The sequence below is a fragment of the Ambystoma mexicanum genome, chromosome 11, assembly GCF_040938575.1.
Source record: "Ambystoma mexicanum isolate Mex_15411 chromosome 11, UKY_AmexF1_1, whole genome shotgun sequence".
NCBI lineage: Eukaryota > Metazoa > Chordata > Amphibia > Caudata > Ambystomatidae > Ambystoma > Ambystoma mexicanum.
The window spans coordinates 349,071,324-349,091,313 of NC_090934.1; positions in this window are offsets into that span (position 1 = coordinate 349,071,324).

A 19,990-nucleotide genomic window follows, 5' to 3' on the forward strand; every position below is an offset into this window, starting at 1 on the left:
CTGGTTGAGCAACAAACCTCTCCACTAAGGCTACATTCATCTGTCTTTTGCTGCCGCGTCTGGACCTCCACCGTATGTTCGCCTAACTCATTTGCACCTATCTGTATATATGTTTTCTTGTCGTCAGACCCATCTGTAACCATTGGTCTTCATAACTGTCATTCTGATCTTGTGTATGTATGTATGTAAGTATGTTTTTCCAGCGGCCAGTCACCTCAGGGTTCGGTGTGCGATATAAATAATAAACAAATACAAAATAAAATACATCCAGGAAGCGGAAGGCGCTCTGAAACACATTTCGGAAATGCCGAGACCCTGCCACCAAAACAGGTAGTGACGCAATGCCTTGTGGAAGACATCAAGGGATCTAAACCGACCAGAAGAATTCCAGATACAACCTGAGACATGAAACAGGGGACATAAACTAAGACACTTCTGGAGGACGATGAACTGTCACCTCCCAGGAAACCAGGCAGTGACGATGTGTATGGCACCAGCATCCTGAAGCAAATCAGATATGTAATAGTCCCGGGGTTGGCGAGCTTACATTTTACATATTAAGTATTACATGCTTATATATCATACAGTGCATATATAGACTATAATCCAATTATGTTTTATAAAGATGTAAACATGTATTCCATGCAACTCAGAGTGTTCTATTTAAGATGGAAGTCGAATATGCACAAAAGGGGTATTATGTGAAGCCAAGGTTTTTTCTGATGACTTAATAAGGATTGGTCGAGGGGGGAAGGTGTGTCTGATGTCCCAATCAGTGACTCTGATGGATTGGGACATCGCCAGGGAGGAAGATAGGACCTATGGTTCGGGGTGGAGAAGACAAAGGGGTGCAGGGTAGGGTGGTTTACAATGGTCGTTTTTGGTTTGCAAGAATACAGGTTGATGGCACAAAAATAAAAACTGTGTTCGGTCACTTCATTAATGTGAAATATAACCTACGGTACTCAGAGATTGGGACAAATCTAAGAAATGGAGGATGAGGAGCTTACGGCTACTATGTGAAATGTTAAGGGCATGAACGGTCCAGGAAAGAAAGCAGTGGTGGACAGGGAACCTTGATATAATGTAACTGCAAGAAACGAGGTTCCACAAAGGAGAGGAATATCAAATACAAAATAATCGAGTAGGCCTAGCGGTATGGGCCTCTGACACAGAAAATAACGAAGGAGTAAGGATTTAGATCTGTGGGTTTGAACTGCTCTACTCCAAGAGAGCCCTGTGGGGCTGTTTCTTAGCAAATAAAGGCAAGATAGGTAACTTACCTCTTACCCTGTTCTCCGATTATATTCCTAGCCAGCAGCAAGCAGCTTTCTGCATGGAAGCGTTCAACTTCTTGTTAAATTGAAGTGAGGGCTTCCTCATATGTTGGGGGGGGGATTGTAATATGAAAGCAGAGCCAGCGGAGACCTAGAGCCCAAAGAGCTGACAGAGCTGGTCTTAAAATACTTAACAAGGACAACAAACTGATTACACAACCTGAGCAAATTGTAGGATGATTCGGCCGCTTCTCTAAATCCCTGTATCCTGAAACTGCTACTGCTGTAGCACAGTAGGAGATGCAGGCCTTCCTGGACTCTCTCCAGCTGCCGACTTAATCTCCAGAGGAAACTGAATCCTTAGAAGCTCAACTCACGCACCCTGCGAGAGGGGAACATAAGTCAAGGTCCTCTCATGGAACAGAAAGATTCACATCCACATTCTTTAGGAGATATATGGGACAAATCATACATTTATTTTGATACAAGAGGAAGGAGAGGCTCAGGAGTTCTTTGTCCAGGCTAGATATATCAAATGAGAACAGAGACAAAACTCTGTGTGAGTCATGCAGACCCATATCACTGCTAAAAGGGAACATGAAGATTTTTGCTAGTATTTTAGAGGGGAAGCTAAGCTTATTTCTATCCAAACTAATCCACAATGGCCAAGTGGAGTTTATTCGGCAGCATCAAGGGGCTGACAATATTTGGAAGACCTTGAATCTGATGGCTGACCTATCAATGGACTCAATTGACCTGGTCCTCATATCTTTGGACGCCGAGAAGCCATTCGGCCGGGTCAGCTGGAAGTTTTTGTTCACCGTCTTATATTGCCTGGGGTTGTGACATAGATGGATCTGTGGAGTTGAGGCGCTTAATGTGTGCAAAAAGTCAGTGGTTGCTGTAAATATTGTAAGATCAGGTGTCTCTGGTCTGGAGAGAGAAACCTTGCAGGGGTGTCCATTGTCTACCCTGATTTATTTAATTTAATTTATTTATTGGGTTCTTATGATATGCCTATACACAGAGTGTTTCAAAGCGCAACAAGACACAGGGGTGCGGGGGAACAGGGAGGACAAAACAAAAACGGTCCTACTAGGACTTGTGACATTCGGATTGTGCAAGTGCAGGAAACATAAGTGAAGGGAAGAGGGCAGGGGTGGGGGGCTGCAGGGTTAAGCAAGTGCCTGGAGAGGCCAGGTGGACAGAGCCTAAGGAGAGGAGAGTGCAGAGGTAGAGGGTGCACGTGCTAAGTGCGAGGAATGGGGCTGGAAGGGCTGAGGGGTGTAGGCCCAGCCAGGCTAGTGCATGGGGAGTGAGCCCAGAAGGGCAAGTGCAGGATGAGGGGGTCACAGGAGAACAAGTGCAGGAGTAGACTGGTCAGGGAGGGTCTGGTGCCCTGTAATAATCTGAAGGAACCAGGCAGCCAGTGGAAGGGCAAAGAGGGAACATTAGCAGGGGCACGGAAGAGGGGAGGTGGAAAAGAAAAGGAGGGTCTTGAGAAGCTTTTGTAACTAAAGGAGATCCAGCTCAAGTCTGAGAGGGGCAGGGAGGCCATTTCAGAGGGAGGCACCTGAGGAGGAGAGTGATCTACCCCCCACTCTCTGCTTGGAGAAGAGAAGCGTCTGATCTGCAGAGAGTTGAAGCTAGAAAACCGAAGGGCTCTAGCAGGGAGCTATTTAAGGAGAATGAGTTTGCTGTAGCGAGGTCCCAGGCCCCAGAAAGTATTGTGGATGATGCAGAGGGTTTTCAACTTGATCCTCCCAGCAACCGGGAGCCAGTGGAGAGATTTTAGGGATGGAGAGATTTGGTCCATAGACTTGAGGCCAAGTATAAGCCTTGCAGTCCTATTCTGGATTAGTTGAAGGATGTGAAGGGATACGTTATGTAGGTTGAGGAAGAGGCTGTTGCAGTAGTCCAGCCTGGAGAGGACCAGAGCTCTGGAGACATTGAGTTTCTGAGGGAATGTGAGGAAAGGGAGAATGCCTCTTAAGAAGTGCAGCTGAAAGTGGCCCTTCTTGGCAAGGTCTGTGATGTGAAGAGAGAAGGCGGGAGAGGAGTCGAAGATGACACCAAGGTTTTTTTCCTCAGAAAGAGGGTGAGGAGAGGGGACCCTTGGAGGGAGGACAGAGTGTAGGATTGAAGGTGGGAGCTGGAGTCCCAATGAGAAGGATCTCAGTCTTACTGGCATTAAGGCAGAGATCGTTAGCAGTGGACTATGCTTGAAGAGCATACAGATAGTCAGGAATGAGAAAGAAGGAGAAGGCAGCAGAGGAGGGAAGCTTGAAGGAGAGTTGCTTGTCATTCACATGACACTGGAAGTTAGGAGAGGCGAAGGCAGAGATCAAATGGGTTAGGGGCAAGGTAGATGTTGAAAAGCCAAGTCAAGAGTATAGAGCCCTGGGGGACACCACAGTTGGAGAGTGAGAAGGTGGAGATAAAAGGGCTCAGTTGAACCTGGGAAGGTCGCTCAGAAAGGAAGCAGGTCAGCCAGCCCAGAGCCAGGTCCATGATGACATGGGTATCATGGAGCTGATTAATAAGGGTGGCATGATTGACCAATCTTGTTTGCCCTGGTGTTCGCCCTTATGATTGAACCACTAGCAGACCTGATTAGGGAAAAAGACTCTATAAGTGGGTTTGATGTTGGACACAGGGCGTACAAGTTAGGCCTTTTTGGCGAATACATTCTGGCTAACATTGCTTACCTGTTGGTCTTCCGACCATGCCTGATCAACTGCTGGAGGAGGTTGGGGCTCCATCAGGGTTTTAAAAAACTATTAAAATAAATCAGTAAGAGTCTGCTTACCACACAGGATATAAGTGAAGCAAATCCCCTAACTGGGAGTAAGCATAACCACATCACTTGGGTTATACAACGCTAGCTATCCTGCATTATGGCAAAATATTAGAGAAGATATATCACCGTTGGTCGTTGTTAAACTTACCCTGGGCAAGAAGATTATATGCCATTGAGGTGAATGGCTTCCCAAGATTTCTTTTTCTGTTCCAAAGGCTGCCAGTCTGGGTGTCGGCCTGATTTCTAACAGAGGTTAGTAAATCTCTTCTTGATTTTTTTATGTAATGGCAAGAAACATAGGATCTCATACTGTGATATAATCAGCCCGTAAGAGGAAGGCGGAGTTAGCTTCGCACACCTTGAGGATTACTTTAGAGCAGCTCTGCTTAGAATCATGGTTGATCACCTATCTTATAATAAAGACAAGCAGGGATAATACTAGAAAATAGGGTCATGGCTCCAGTTTCAGTGGAAGACTGGCTTTGAGTACCAACTAGGCGCATGCCAGGCAGAATCCACAATCATCTGACTTTGAGAATTCTCTGGGACTTATTGAGAAGGAGGCGAAACACAGCAGGTACCTCCACCGGGCAACCCCACTCAGCTTCCTCTGGGCCCCACCAAAAAACTATTTAATTCAGGAACCCCCCTAAGATTCCAGAACTGATAGGAAGCTGGCTTAACCCATGCTGGTCAGTTATGGGAAAAAGGAATTTTGTAACTATAGACCATCTCGATGATCTATTGAATATGAAACCACATGCAGTTTTCTTGTTCCTCCAATTAAATTAAAAAGGATGGTGACTGACTCTAGATGCATGGACCTCTTTAGTAGAGACCTGCTGCCGATTGAACAAGTCCTAGACACCCATTATCGGAGAAAAGGAATCACCTTGAGACTTTGTAGAACACTGATAGAGAAGGCAGCCTCCCAAAACCCTGGGAGATAAGCAAGCTGGGAAACAGATATGGATAGAGTACTTTTTGATGAGTAGTGGTCACACATATGTAAGGGTGCTTGGAAGTCTGCTATTTCTATGCAATAACAAATGCATAACTTTTAACTGTTACATAGATAGCAATGCCCTTGTCACAGGTTTTCTCAGATGTGCTCAGGAGTTAGTCCATACCATTGGAGAGGTTGCAGGGCTGTGGGTTCCTAATGGTATATGTGATGGAGTCTTAAGCACATAAAAGTATTTTGCTGGTAGGCCCTGGGGTGGATTAAAGACATAGAGAAGATTAATCAGAGTCCACACTCTTTATTGATTTTGTTTGGCCTAGAGGTGGGGATGAGTCCTGCACAACTCTACCCCACATGATATGTAATTTGATGCTAGCAGGGAGAGTATGTCTGGTGATACACTGAGGAAACCCCCATCTCCACTTACAAAGAGAGTTGCTGACAAAAGCAAAGAAATATAAGATATGAAATGCCTCACTGCTCGATTACATGATTCCTGAAAGAACGTGGAATGTGAATGGTTTCGTTCACAAGTCGACTTGAAAGAGCCAGTCGGGTAGGAGAAGACACACTCTTGTGTAACAACAGCTAGACAAGCATTCCTAAAATTGAATGAACATACGGAAGTGGGCCACTATTACCTAGACTCTTTTTGATACCTGTATGTCTGAATCCACTGTCCATCATCTATAACATGCAACTGCTGGGGGGGGGGTTCAGTGTGTGGGAGGGGGTTAAGTACTTAAAAGATGGGAAAGAGCTATTCATGAATTCACAACACTACCCAAAAGAACTGTAATCTAAATTGCTTGAATCCAAGAGTGGCTCGGGATTACAATGGGAGCCTCAATCCCTTTCCAATATATGATTTAGATTACTTGTTATTGTTATCGTTTGAAAATAAGAAGGAAAATAAATTGTTTTAAAGAAGCACTTTCATGACGTAAATGTCAGCATTGCCATTTTAAATGCGTCATTTGTATAGAACCTTTCACGATTAGTATGGTCAAAACGCCCCGTTTGTTGAACGCCCCCTGGAGGGACCGGAGTTGTGGTATGGGAAGAAATTCGAGGAGGTGCTAGTATGCGTGGGTGCATATTGCCCAGTACAGTGATATGCGGTGTGGCCAAGTCCCTGCTAGCCACCCATGTCGAGTTGGAATGTGGATGGATGGTGATAAGTTGTCTAGAGGGGTATGCGAGAGCGGTAGAGAAATTATGTGTGCAGCTACTTATTGAATTTTTGTCATGACTGGTAGCTGCATTCTTATGGCAGAGGTGTTGTGCAAAGTGTCTTTGGTGTATGAGGGCTGATGCGCCGGGTCTGTGGCCTTGCCTTTGGCTTGTTTCCCTGGCATGGGGAGTGAGAGGTTAAATGCATTGGAGGAGTTTTAGGATATGTAATGTTTTTGGAAATTTGTGTAAGCGTCAATGTTGGTGTTTATACGTATTAATTATTTGCAAAAAATTCATTTGATTAATTACAATAAATACATTAAATGCATTGTCTACATTCTGAACGGAACAGTGACCCAGAATAAATATGATTGCTAAACTCTAACCTAACTTACTTTAATTTAGAGGCTAAATTCTATATGCTCCTATGTTCAGTGCAAAGATTGTCATCACCATTCTTTGAGTCAATATCTGGCTGCATTCTACATTTTTCTAGATTCAAACCTTGGCTAACATTCGTCATTTTGTTTAGATTCAGAATCCATCCTAGATTCTTCAATTAGCTTACATTCCCTAAAATACTATTCTGCATTCACCTAAATTCACTGCAACTGTCCGGACGCTGGTGCCCTCAACATATGTCAGCGTTGCCACTTTAAATTATAGTCATGAGGCAGGTTCCCCAATATGTGTCAGCATTTACACTTTAAATTACTGCCCTATGCTCCTAGTGCGTGCAGCCGTCACAGCATTTTTTTTTACTTGTGCTAGCTTTGTACTCTGCCACGCCTTTTAAGTCTCACGCACTACCACGGACGGGGAGAGCTCAGGAGACTTAAAGCAAAAGTACCAGCAATTATAAATACTAAGCTGCACGCCGCAATCAGTGTGCTTGTGTTATATTCATAATTGCTATGCCTTTCGTTTTAAGTCTCATGGGCCCCCCCACCCGGCATTGTATTCATAATTGTAGCGACTTTCGTTTTAACTTAAAAAGAAAGTCACAGAAATGATGAAGACTCTGCCGGTGGCCGGCAAAGTTTTTATAATTGCTGTGACTTTCATTTTACGTTTTCTGAGCTCCCCTGAACCTGGGGAACAGAGAAAACAGAAAAAGAAAGTAAGGGCAATTATGAATATTGTGGCAGCCTCCTCTCTTCAAGTTAAGCTCTGCTCTCCAGCAGCAGTATGCAAAAGCTCCCAGTAGGGGGCTTCTGCTTGATTAGTACCATGAGAGCAGAGCTGAACATGAACAGAGGAGGCTGCTTCATTTCACAAAATGGATGCCCCATGAGAAAACTTTCAACCTCATTTCCCACAAATTTGACATAGGAACTTATTATGTATATTTTTGATTATGGCCCATCTTTTTAAACAATAGCATTTTTGACTGAACTTCCCCTTTGATATTCCTTCAAGACAAATGAATTCACTAAACTGTAGCACAATAAACAGTTGCAATACACCAACAGGTGTCTAACTACATCCATAATATGACAACACTACTTTTAAAAGGAAAGATAGAATACACCAGCAGGTATCTAACTACTTCAAAAATTGTATTCATTGCAATTCACTTCAAATATGCCATCACAGTTCTTGTTACTAACATACTTTAAATAAAATCCAATATAATAGAATACGCCAACATTACCACCAAATATAACAAATGCCTACTTAATATTGCTTCACCCCAAATGTACACACTAAACTATAGCATAATAATGAGTTAGAATACGCCAACTGGTATCTAACTACATCTAAAAACTACGATGGTACTTTTAAAACCCAAAACAGTTATAATATGCCAACAGGTATCTAACTGCTTATAAAATACCCTTCATTACAATACACTTCAAATATGTCATCACATGTATTCTTACTGCAAAACATCTTCTAAACATCTTCTAAAGTCCAATATAGTTAGAATACGCCAATGGGTACTAACTACTTTAAACATCCCCTTAATTACAACACACTTCAAACAAACATGCTATCACACACTCACACAATTAGAATAGTTTCTTTTAAATCTTCTATGGATTCATTTTCCCAATGACCCAATGATTATTTCATGTCAATACAACAAAAGTGTAGCACACACTAATGTTGTACCAAACATAGTACACAGAATGTACTGTTTATAAGGGTCAATAAAGTACATCTATATGTAATATTGTATGCAATTAAAGCTTTTAAACTAACCTGCTTAACATATTATATTGTGTTTTTTTTAACAGAAAAAGAACCAGAGATTATAGCTTTATTACGGTATGCAACTAAGTAACCCTACCAAGTATAATCCTATGTGTTAACTTCACAAAGAAACAAATACATATTCCATAAGCACTATCCTCAATTGTACTATAATAATAAAGACCATATACACTTCAATTGTATCACTCCATCATATTACAAATACTGTATACTCCCCCTATAGTACGTATACTTACTACACACATATTACTATAGTATGTGTGGCCAGTGGCCAGATTCTTGGGGGAATCCATGTCCCCAAGAAACTGGCCACTGGCCACAACCACCACAATATAATTAAACCATATAAAAAGTACATACAATACACTGTCAAAAAACAGGTCTCACCCAGAACCCCTGACATCAAACTGATGTCAGCGGACAGTAAAATTGACTGTGGACTCAGCGGCACCTGCAAACAATTTTTCCGCCTATAAAACAGCTCCATATCAACTTGATTCCACTCCCTCACCCTTTCCAGGCCCTCTTTCGGCCACCAAATAATCCCAAATGTGTTTTCCACACTTTTTGTTCACTGCGTTGTATGCGGTCAGCAGCGATGTCCGTGTACTCAGCGGCACCTGCACATCCTTCTTTCACCTATAAGAACAGCTCTATATCAACTTTATTCCACTGCCCCACCCTTTCCAGGCGCTCTTTTGGCCACCAAAAAAAACCAAATGTGTTTTCTAGACTTTTTGTTCACTGCGCTGTCCGCGGACACCAGAGGCTGCCCGCGGATCCAACATTGAGTCCCTTTCAGACATCACACTGGACCCTGATTAGTCCAGAGGTGGCAGCAGACCCTGAATCAGGAAGTGAGTCTGCCGACCAGGCCCAGATATCACTAATTGTTTTTTACCTACTTTATGCATTTATTTTCAAAAATCAACTGGTCAAATTTACACCAAATATATAACCCTCTATAACTTTGCCTCCCCCAGAGGAAACTGCACTGCACTTTGCAGAATAATTTTGATGGGGCCATATGCAAAGTTTGATGAGGATTTGTTGATCGGTACCAAAGTTATAAGTCACCCAAAAAGTGCTCTTTCTAAGAGTTGGGCACCTTAACCATAACTACTGCAGGCCCTGTAAAATAAATATATATATATATATATATATATATATATATATATATATATATATATATATATATATATATATATATATATATATTTATTGTTGAAAACCTTGTACCACGGTGCAAGGCAAACGGAGTGCACTCCAGAAAGCAGTTCAGAGCGAGTTGTCCACGCTAAACATTGAGGCAGGAAACCAATAGTTGCCAGGCAAAAAGTAATTCTTTAATTAGTTAAATGTCAAGGACAAAAAAGAAAACACGAAAATGAGCGTTTCGCCACATACCCACCGCTATATATATAAGAAAAAAAGGAGGAAAGTAAACGGCACTCCTCACAGGAAAAACATTTCAGAGAGTTCGAGGCCAAAACATTTAAAACCCGGACAAAAATTGCACACAGGTTTATATAAATGGTCAAATCAGCAACAACAAAACAACAGAGGCAGGTCACTATGGGGCAGATCCTGGTACAAGCGCTTCGCGTATGGGGGACATGGAAATACAGCAATTTAAATGAACAAGAATAGTCCTTTCATTGTGTCCATTGGTTAAAAAGGCCAGCACCAAGACGTGTGTCAACGATGGTGGACATGTTTAAATGGACAAATAAGTAAGGCAGCATGCATCCACCACTGATTATACAGTGATGCAAACACATTAATAACAGTAATAAAGACGTACAATGAAACCCAAAGTGGGTTACAAATGGCAATGCTCTTTAAGCAAAAGCTGAAAAGCACCAATTAATACCATAATATACAGTTTAGCCATGGGAACAATAAATGAAACACGTCAGGATGAACAGCAGAATAGATGTAAAGACACATACAGTAGAAGTTAAAAAGCTTGATATTAAAGCGCAAATGCAAATTAGAGCAAGATATCACTGATAGGAGGTTGACAAGAGCTATAAACTATGAGTGCACACATGGCGAAATAAAGTGCAAGTGCAGTAATACTAATAGCATATAGGGCCCCCCTTCTCATGATTCCTTATAAATGCAGGAAACCACAGATCAATCTAGAGGGGAATAAACCCATCATACTAAGGTGCTGTAGGACAAAGTGCAAGTGCAATAGGCCATGAATAGTGGCATAGTGAGCCGCCATCGACTAGTGCAAATTAGTATCACTAATTGTAGGTAGACAAAGGCAATAATTACTAATGGGACGCACAATAAAATAAAATGCAAATGCAGTAAGCGAAGAACCTCTTCAATGCAGGGAAACACTTAAAAGTCTAGACAGGATCATCCACGTCATAATGAGGTGCTAAAAGATAAAGTGCAAATGCAGTAGACCAAGGATAGTGGCAAAGAAAGTCACCATCAACTAGTCCCTGGTGAATATAAATAAATCACCAGTGGGTCTACACAGGATTGACTAAATCATGATCAGGCACTGCAAAATGGCAGAAAAACAAAACTATAAAATAAACATGCATATCTGTACAAAATAAGCAAAGTAAAGTGCTATTGTCTAAAACCACAAGAGACCCACTAGGGCTCTAAACTATTCACCCATGAACAACCTCAGCATAAAGTGACAGTGCAGCATATCCATGACGTGCAAATGCAGAAAGCAATAGTAAATCTAGGTATAAGTAAAATCTAACAGCCTAGTGATGAAAATCTAATACAAAGCATACAAATGGACTCAACAGATATTGCTGGGCAATAAAAGCCCACATGTAGTCCCCCATTATCCTGGATATTAAGACAGCCAGAATCAATAATGAGATCTGAATAAAAATCTGCAGACCAAAAAAAGAATAGGAAAAACATCTAAAATCAGTAAAATAGTGAGCAGCAATGAAAAAAATCCACATACATCAGGAAAAAATGCACTATAACCAGATAACACACATGAACAACGAGAACACTAAGCATATTGAAACTCCAAGAAAGGTGTAAAGCTCATCATCCATGTTATATCCCTTGAGAACCTTGGTGTCAAAATCAAGAATACATTTTGTTTCAAGTTGTCGCAGCCTCAAGGTCCAATCACCCCCTCTGGGATGTTTAGGGACATGGGCTACAGCAAAAATGTTAATAAGTGAAAATCATTGTCATGGGTTTCCCTAAAATGTTTGGCCATAAGATACGCAGGATCAGAATTTTTGATGGCTCTCAAATGCTGTAAAATTCGTAGTTTCCGTTTGCAGGTAGTACTGCCAACATACCATTTCTGGCATGGACATGAAAGAACACACACTACGAAAGCAGTGTCACAGTTAATCAAATGTTTGATGTCAAATTTGAGTTCGGTGATAGGATGTATGAATGATTTTTGTACAATAACGTGAACACATACTTTACATTTCGAACATTCAGAGAAACCTGTGCAAATACCAGAAAGCCAATTGATCTCCCCCAAGTTCTTATTGAGGGGGGGGGGTAGAAAGCTTGACACCAATCTGTCCTTGAGAGATGGTGCTTGTTTATAGGTCAGTACTCGACGTGTAAACAATAGAGGACACAAATCCTTGTCCAAAGTAAGAACATGCCAATGTTTTTCAATGATTTTGCGGACACTCGAGGAAGCGGTATCAAACGTAACTATGAGACATGGGTTTTCATTAGTGCTAGGTTGATCTAGCCGGGTACCATGCAAAAGTCTTTCTCTGGACAGTGAACGTGCCTTGATATAGGCTGTTTCGATAACTTTTTTACCATACCATTGTGTTAAGAAATCTGAGGCAGCCAATGCACAGCATCAATCAAATATAAGATGTCAGTACAATTACGGCAAAAGCAGATACATGCACCATAAGGGATGCTGTTTTTGCAGGAGAGTGGATGGCAGCACTGGCATGTAAAGGCAAACCAGTATTCGTAGATGTTTTTGGACAGGGAGGTATGAATGCCCAAAGGACCAAGTATAACTGTAACATCAAGGTACACAATTTCGGTGTAACTATGGCATTCAGTAAAGCTTAAATTGACCAGTTTCAGATTAATACCCTTGACACATGATAACCAGTCACCCTCTGTGCCGTTCCAAATTATAAAAACATCATTGATGTACCGCCACCAAGAAACAACCTGTGTTGGAAATCTCAAAGAAAATAAGTCAGACAGAAAAGTAGCTTCCCACCACCCCATTGCTTAAATTGGCATAGGAAGGAGGGGCAAAAGTGATGCCCATTGCAGTCCCCCTAAATTGATGAAAAAAAGAGTTGTCTTCAAATAAAGACACATTATGGTAAGACAAAACACCAACATTTCCAATATCATGGTGCTGTGTGCAGGCAAGTTTAGTGATCGTGTATCCCAAAAATACTGGCAAGCTGTCATTCCCACATTGTGGGCAATAGATGTATATAGTGAGACCACATCAAGAGTGGCCAGAATAAGGCCTTCTTCCCAAGGTATATCATGGATGTGTTGCAAGAAGTCCTTGGTATCACGTAAGTAAGATGGTAAAACAAACACAAATAAAAATAAGGTTTCATCAATAAATTGTGCCAGATATTCTAATATAGATCCACATAAGATGACAATGGGCCTACTTCTTTATTGCAACTTGTGCTGTCCATGACCACAATGCCTCCACCTTTATCTGATGGTCGGATTACAATTGTATAGTAATTTTTCAGATTTTCAATTGCATGAAGTTGGTGCATATTCAAATTTCTCAGTCTAGATTTTAGTGCTATAGATGATAGAATGTTAAGATCTTTGACCACCAGTTCCTCAAATATCTCGATAGGGCTGCATATGATGTCAGGGCAAAATATTGACTTTGGTTTAAATCTGCTTGGGCAGCTCATGCTTGTATCTATCCCAAAGCGATCTATCAGTTCAGAATTGTCCATAACTTCTTTACAAACATTTCTTGAATCTGGGTTTTCTTGCAATTCACTAAGACATGTTAGATAGAGTCTCCAGATCAGTCTCTGATAGAGTAAAATGCTGTTGCTGTATTTTCATTACTAATATGCCTTTTATTCTTTACTTGAGTCGCATAAAATGTAGTCAATTTAAATTTTCTAGTAAATTTGAATAGATCAATCCTTGTTGCCGTGAAGTCATATGCATTTGTAGGGCTATATGATAAGCCGAGTTGCAGAGTTGAGAATTCCTGATGAAATATTAAAGATTTTTAGTTTCATGTCTTCTTGCCTCTCGGCTTCCCCTTCTGGTTGTTGCCAGATCTTGTGGTTCTTGCATTAAGATTGCTCCCGCTTGGCACAGCTTCCCCGCCTTGTTGTGACTTCCCCATTCATCCTTTTGGTCCTTTTGCGCGGCCGGTTTGTTGGCCTCTTCCTCTTTTGTCCATCCTGCTGTCCATATGTAACCGCTTGAACTCGTCTAAAAATGTTTGTGTTTTAGAGATTGTGGTTTTTGTATCTGAAATTTCCACTTCTTAGCTGCTTGCATCTTCTGCTACTGTTGCAACTTGCACTGGCACTTTATATGTATATGAATATAGGAACCATTTATATATGATCAGATTGGCAGTAGCACTTTAATGAAAAGCATGAACACTTTAAATTGAATATGAGTTTGATTGTCTTAAGATGCATCATAACATGTTATTGAACGACGTTCAATATGAACACCTGAAATGTAAACTAGCGCAGGAATTTACTGTGTAAGCAAATGCACTAGCACTTTGACACAGAAACATATGAGGTCATCAATTATAGATGGCACTAACAATCTGAAACCACACGAGTGGAGATATAATATGTCATTTATCACACATGACATGAACATTGTGTGTATAAGGTGTGCACACTGGTGTAGCAACGCACACTGGTGTAGCAACAAGATACAATGTAGCTACCAGATGCATTTATGTCAGATAGGATCAATATAATGGATTTGTGAGGTTATGTAAATCGAATTTTAGATTTGCACACTAGATTTTGAGATCCGGCCGTCATCATGGATGCAGATCTCTTTGCAGTATAATGTGAAAACAGCTGACAAAGGGTAAAATGGACTATCCGGCACTGGCAGCATTGAACTGCAGGGCTGAGAGATAAGAGGTTGACAAAGGCTGCTGCACTTTCTCCTTTTTAAAATTTTACACGAATGGGGTTGATCGGTGGATAGATGGGAATTTACTTCCAATATATGCAGCCAAATGTATAATAAATAGCACATCAGTGTATATATCTCGCAATAACATTTTATTAAATATAACTAAATGAATTCAAAATCGCGTAACAGGCGACAATCCAAATTGCCATACGAAGGTGCAGATAAACAATTGCTGCACGCATTCAATGTAATGCAGCATAAGACTACACCTACTGTTAGCAACCATTGAACAACGGTCCAAGATGGCGGATCTCGGTGTCTAAGAGATCATAGAGTATTAGACAGAAGGAACAGAATAGAGGTCACCTGACATGTATGGCAAAGGTGGGCTAAGCTTGAGGAAGCTCGCGAGTCGAGTGGAATGTGTGGCGCTATCCACCCAGTTGGGTGAGTTTTGTGCTTTACCTGGTCTTCGTTATGACAAAAATATACATTTTTTTAACCATGTATGTGATGCATATGTGTATATGAATTAAAGGAACACTCTTTTTGCAACAGCAAGTTTGGTCTAGTGTGCTTGGGCGTTTTGTTACAGTTCCACAGTCACCGTCAGCTTACAAACTCTGACTGTGGTGGATTTCTGTTCTCTTTTGAAGTATTTCGAGCCTAGCCCACTCCTGCCCAACAGCAACAGCTATTTAAAGAGGTAGAGCGCATAAAGTGGCTAAAAACCCAGTTTCGTGATATATATGTAGTGGCCATGTAGTTATGGTTAAGTTGCTGTTTCCATAGGAAGAGCACTTTTTGGGCAGCTTATAACTTCGCTCTCCCTGGACGGATCCTCACCAAACTTTGCAAAAAAAGTAGTTTGGTCACTCTGAATTTTTTTGCAAAGTTTGGTGAGGATTCGTCCAGGGGGGGAAAAGTTATAGGGGGGGTCCCAAAACTTTTTTTTTCCCATAGACTGCATGGGAAAAAACTTTGCGCACGGCTACAGCCCGAACCGCTGGACGGATTTACACCAAATTTGCGGCAGGAGCGGCGGCCTGGTCCCAAAAGCGTGCTTTTGTAAATTTGGTGTAAATCTGTCCAGTAGTTTTTTAAAAAATGACCAAAATGTAAGGCAAAAAAATTAGTGATATCTGCGTTCGCTTCGCGGACGTACTTCCCTGTTCGCTCCGCGGACAGCACCCCGATTGGCCCATGGGCTTGCCTCATGTCCGCGGACATGCGACGTGTTCGCTGATTGGACGGCACGGAGCGTGAAGCGCGTCAGATTTTTCGGTAGCGCCCGCCATATTGGATTCGCGGACGTCCCCGGACAGCGCGATGAAACTTTGTTCAAAATGTGTATTTTGTAGAGTGTGTTGGTGTGTAGGAGTGTTTGGGGAGGGTGGGAGTGTATGAGATAGGATGAAAGTTGTGTTTTTTATGTGTTAGACGTTCTTTTTGTGTTCGATTTGTTTGCGGCCATCAAGGGTGTTCTGAAATGTTCTGAATAAACTGACTAGGGGGTGTTCTAAGGAGTCAATATGTGTCCGTTTTGTTTGCAAGCAAAGTGAAACTGTTCTAAGAACACTCGCGGTGTCCGGGGAGTGTTCGTAGGTGGTGTCCTGAGGACGCTGTCCGTATTGTTCTCTGTCAAGTTGAATGTATTCTAAGAACACGCGCCGTGTCCTGAAATGTTCGCAAATAAACAAAATGGGGGTGTTCTGAAGACGTTTTTGAGAACACTCCCGGTGTCCTGAAATGTTTGTAGGGGTTGTTCTGAGGACGCTGTCCGTATTGTTCTCTGTCAAGTTGAATGTGTTCTAAGAACACTCGCGGTGTCCTGAAATGTTCGCAAATAAACAAAATGGGGGTGTTCTGAAGACGCTTCTAAGAACACTCGCGGTGTCCGGGGAGTGTTCGTAGGGGGAGTCCTGAGGACGCTGTCCGTATTGTTCTCTGTCAAGTTGAATGTGTCCTAAGAACACTCGCGGTGTCCTGAAATGTTCGCAAATAAACAAAATGGGGGTGTTCTGAAGACGCTTCTAAGAACACTCGCGGTGTCCGGGGAGTGTTCGTAGGGGGTGTCCTAAGGACGCTGTCCGTATTGTTCTCTGTCGAGTTGAATGTGTCCTAAGAACACTCGCGGTGTACTGAAATGTTCGCAAATAAACAAGATGGTGGTGTTCTGAAATGCTTCTAAGAACACTCGCAGTGTCCGGGGAGTGTTCGCAGGGGGGGTCCTGAGGACGCTGTCCGTATTGTTCTCTGTCAAGTTGAATGTGTCCTAAGAACACTTGCGGTGTCCTGAAATGTTCCCAAATAAACAAAATGGGGGTGTTCTGAAGACGCTTCTAAGAACACTCACGGTGTCCGGGGAGTGTTCGTAGGGGGTGTCCTAAGGACGCTGTCCGTATTGTTCTCTGTCGAGTTGAATGTGTCCTAAGAACACTCGCGGTGTACTGAAATGTTCGCAAATAAACAAGATGGTGGTGTTCTGAAATGCTTCTAAGAACACTCGCGGTGTCCGGGGAGTGTTTGTAGGGGGTGTCCTGAGGACGCTGTCCGTATTGTTCTTTGTCAAGTTGAATGTGTCCTAAGAACACTCACGGTGTCCTGAAATGTTCGCAAATAAACAAGATGGTGGTGTTCTGCAGACGCTTCTAAGAACACTCACGGTGTCCGGGGAGTGTTCGTAGGGGGTGTCCTGAGGACGCTGTCCGTATTGTTCTTTGTCAAATTGAATTTGTCCTAAGAACACTCGCGGTGTCCTGAAATGTTCGCAAATAAACAAGATGGTGGTGTTCTGAAGATGCTTCTAAGAACACTCCCGGTGTCCGGGGAGTGTTCGTAGGGGGTGTCCTGAGGACGCTGTCTGTATTGTTCTTTGTCAAGTTGAATGTGTCCTAAGAACACTCGCGGTGTCCTGAAATGTTCGCAAATAAACAAGATGGTGGTGTTCTGAAGACGCTTCTAAGAACACTCCCGGTGTCCTGGAATGTTCGTAGGGGGTGTCCTTAGGACGCTGTCCGTATTGTTCGTTGTTAAGTTGAAAGTGTTGTAAGAACTATCGCGTTGTTCTGAAATGTTCCTAGGGGGTGTCCTGAAAACGGTGTCCGTATTGTTCGCTGGCAAGTTCAAAGTGTTCTAAGAACACTCACATTGTTCGCGGACATTAAAAGTTTCCCATAGATCATAGTTGAAATGTTTGACTCTATGGATGTGATATGCTGCGGTGGTTGTTGCCAGGGCATAGAGTCTTGGGTGCATGGCCATCTGGCCATGCACCCAAGACTCTATGCCCTGGCAACAACCACCGCAGCATATCACATTCATATTTGCTTATAACTTTGGGTGAAAAACAAATGTATAAGGAGCAAAGGTATTAGATACTATGGATGTGATATGCTGCTATGGTTGTCCTTATTATTGTATACTTACTGTTTGGTCTAGTAATGGGAGTCCATGTTTTTCTTCTTCATTTCTGTGATAAAAGAAAATAGCATGTTAGTATTAGTATTTTTTAATGACTTATTACATTGTATAAGCAATATACTTTTATTTTTTTTCGACACTCATATTTAGTAGAGTACAAATCAGAGTACTGTGCAATTTGCTCAGTTTCTGTATTTGTTGCTAAAATCATTGGGTCTGTGGGAGAAAAAAAAATCCATGTTGGATTAAAAAAAAACCTTTTTCTGTTATGCTACAGTTTATTTGTTTGTTTGTTTTCAGTGTTCACTTGTTGTTTCTGGCTAATGCTTTATACTTTGCTTTGTTGTATTTTTTTGGAGCAGTAACAGATTCTTCATTTGTTTTGATATTATAAAATTTTGGAGCAGTTAGATACCAATTGGCGTATTCTAACTGTCTATTTTTTAAATATATTTTAGTGGTTTTGATTTACCTATTTGGATATTGTTAAATTTTGGGACAGTTAGATACCAATTGGTGTATTCTAACTGTGTATGTTTTGGCCTAATTTAGTGGTATTCATTTATCTGATTAGTTGTTGTAGAATCTTTGAGCTGTTAGATAGCTTTTGGAGTATTCTAACAGTTTATATTATTTTAACACAAATTTATAATTTTGGGACAGTTAGATACCAATTGGCGTATTCTAACTGTGTATTTTTTGGTCTAATTTAGTGGTATTCATTCATCTGATTAGTTGTTGTAGAATCTTTGAGCAGTTAGATAGCTTTTGGAGTATTCTAACAGTTTATATTGTTGTAACACAAATTTACTTAAAGGTTTAAATACAGTTTATTTATCAAATTTTGGTTTTAAGAACATCAAATAAGCGTTTGTAAGATTTGCTGGTAATCTCTGCTTTAGAGTAATGGTACTATCATTACATTCAAACCATCCCCATTTCTTTTTTATGTATGCAGTGTAGTGCCCTGAATTGGTTGTGGCTCCTGCGTGGTAGATTATACCTATTGTTGTGAAGGTTTTCTTACCAAGTGATATTTGACCATGTGTGAATCCAGTCAGCTTGCAGTTGTTTTTGGTACCATCTGCATTGTAACGTAGAAGCATTAGTATTATGTATTTACTATGTGTTTGTATTACTAACGTGGAGCGATTATCTGAATTGCAGGTAGAGCATAATCTACCATGGTTTGCATTTTGTACAAGTCGGTGAAATGGAATGGATTCACAATTTGGTATTGATATATATATGAAGCGTTCATTGGGGATTTCTTCTTGTGTCACATTGTTGCAGAGAGTGCATGTATGTTTCCACATGTATGAAATCTGAAAGGTTTCATTTATAGGTATGTTTTTGTTTTCCAGTACTTGTAGTAAGTACATTAGAAATTCTTGTGGATCTTCCTCTGAGTTTATAGTGAATTTCACCATTCCAGCACAGTAGTCCAATTGTCGTCTTATTCCAAAAACACTATATGTGTTGTCAGGATTGTTTGCTGCATTTCTGTGAAATACTAACATTTGCAAACACAATGGGTCTGTACTGTGTGAGTAAATGTTGTCAACAATTGGTGGTGATTGAAATAGAATATTCATTGCTACATTTGCATAGCAACTTACACCAACTATATTTGAGAATTTAAATGGTCCAGGTAGTTCTGTATCTAACTGCTTTTTTTGGAGTTTGTCTTCCTTCTTTAAAGAAGTACCTGGTTTATTTTCTTTAATTGATTCTTTTTTGTTTGTGGTACTTGATGAAGTATTAGTTTCTTTTACTCTCTTTGGAGGATTTGCAGTAACGTCCTGTTGCATTTCTGTTTGATTTAGTTTTCTTTTACAACGTTTTAGTTTTTGAGGAACAGAATATGTGTTTAGATGGGGAGTGTATAGTGAGCGAAGTCTATTATATTCTAAAATGCAAGGAATATCAGCGTTTACTTTACTTGCATCAAAGTTGATTAGAAATAGACCGTCAAGTGTACGTAAGCGTGATAGTGCTACGTAGCTCATGCCTTCTTTA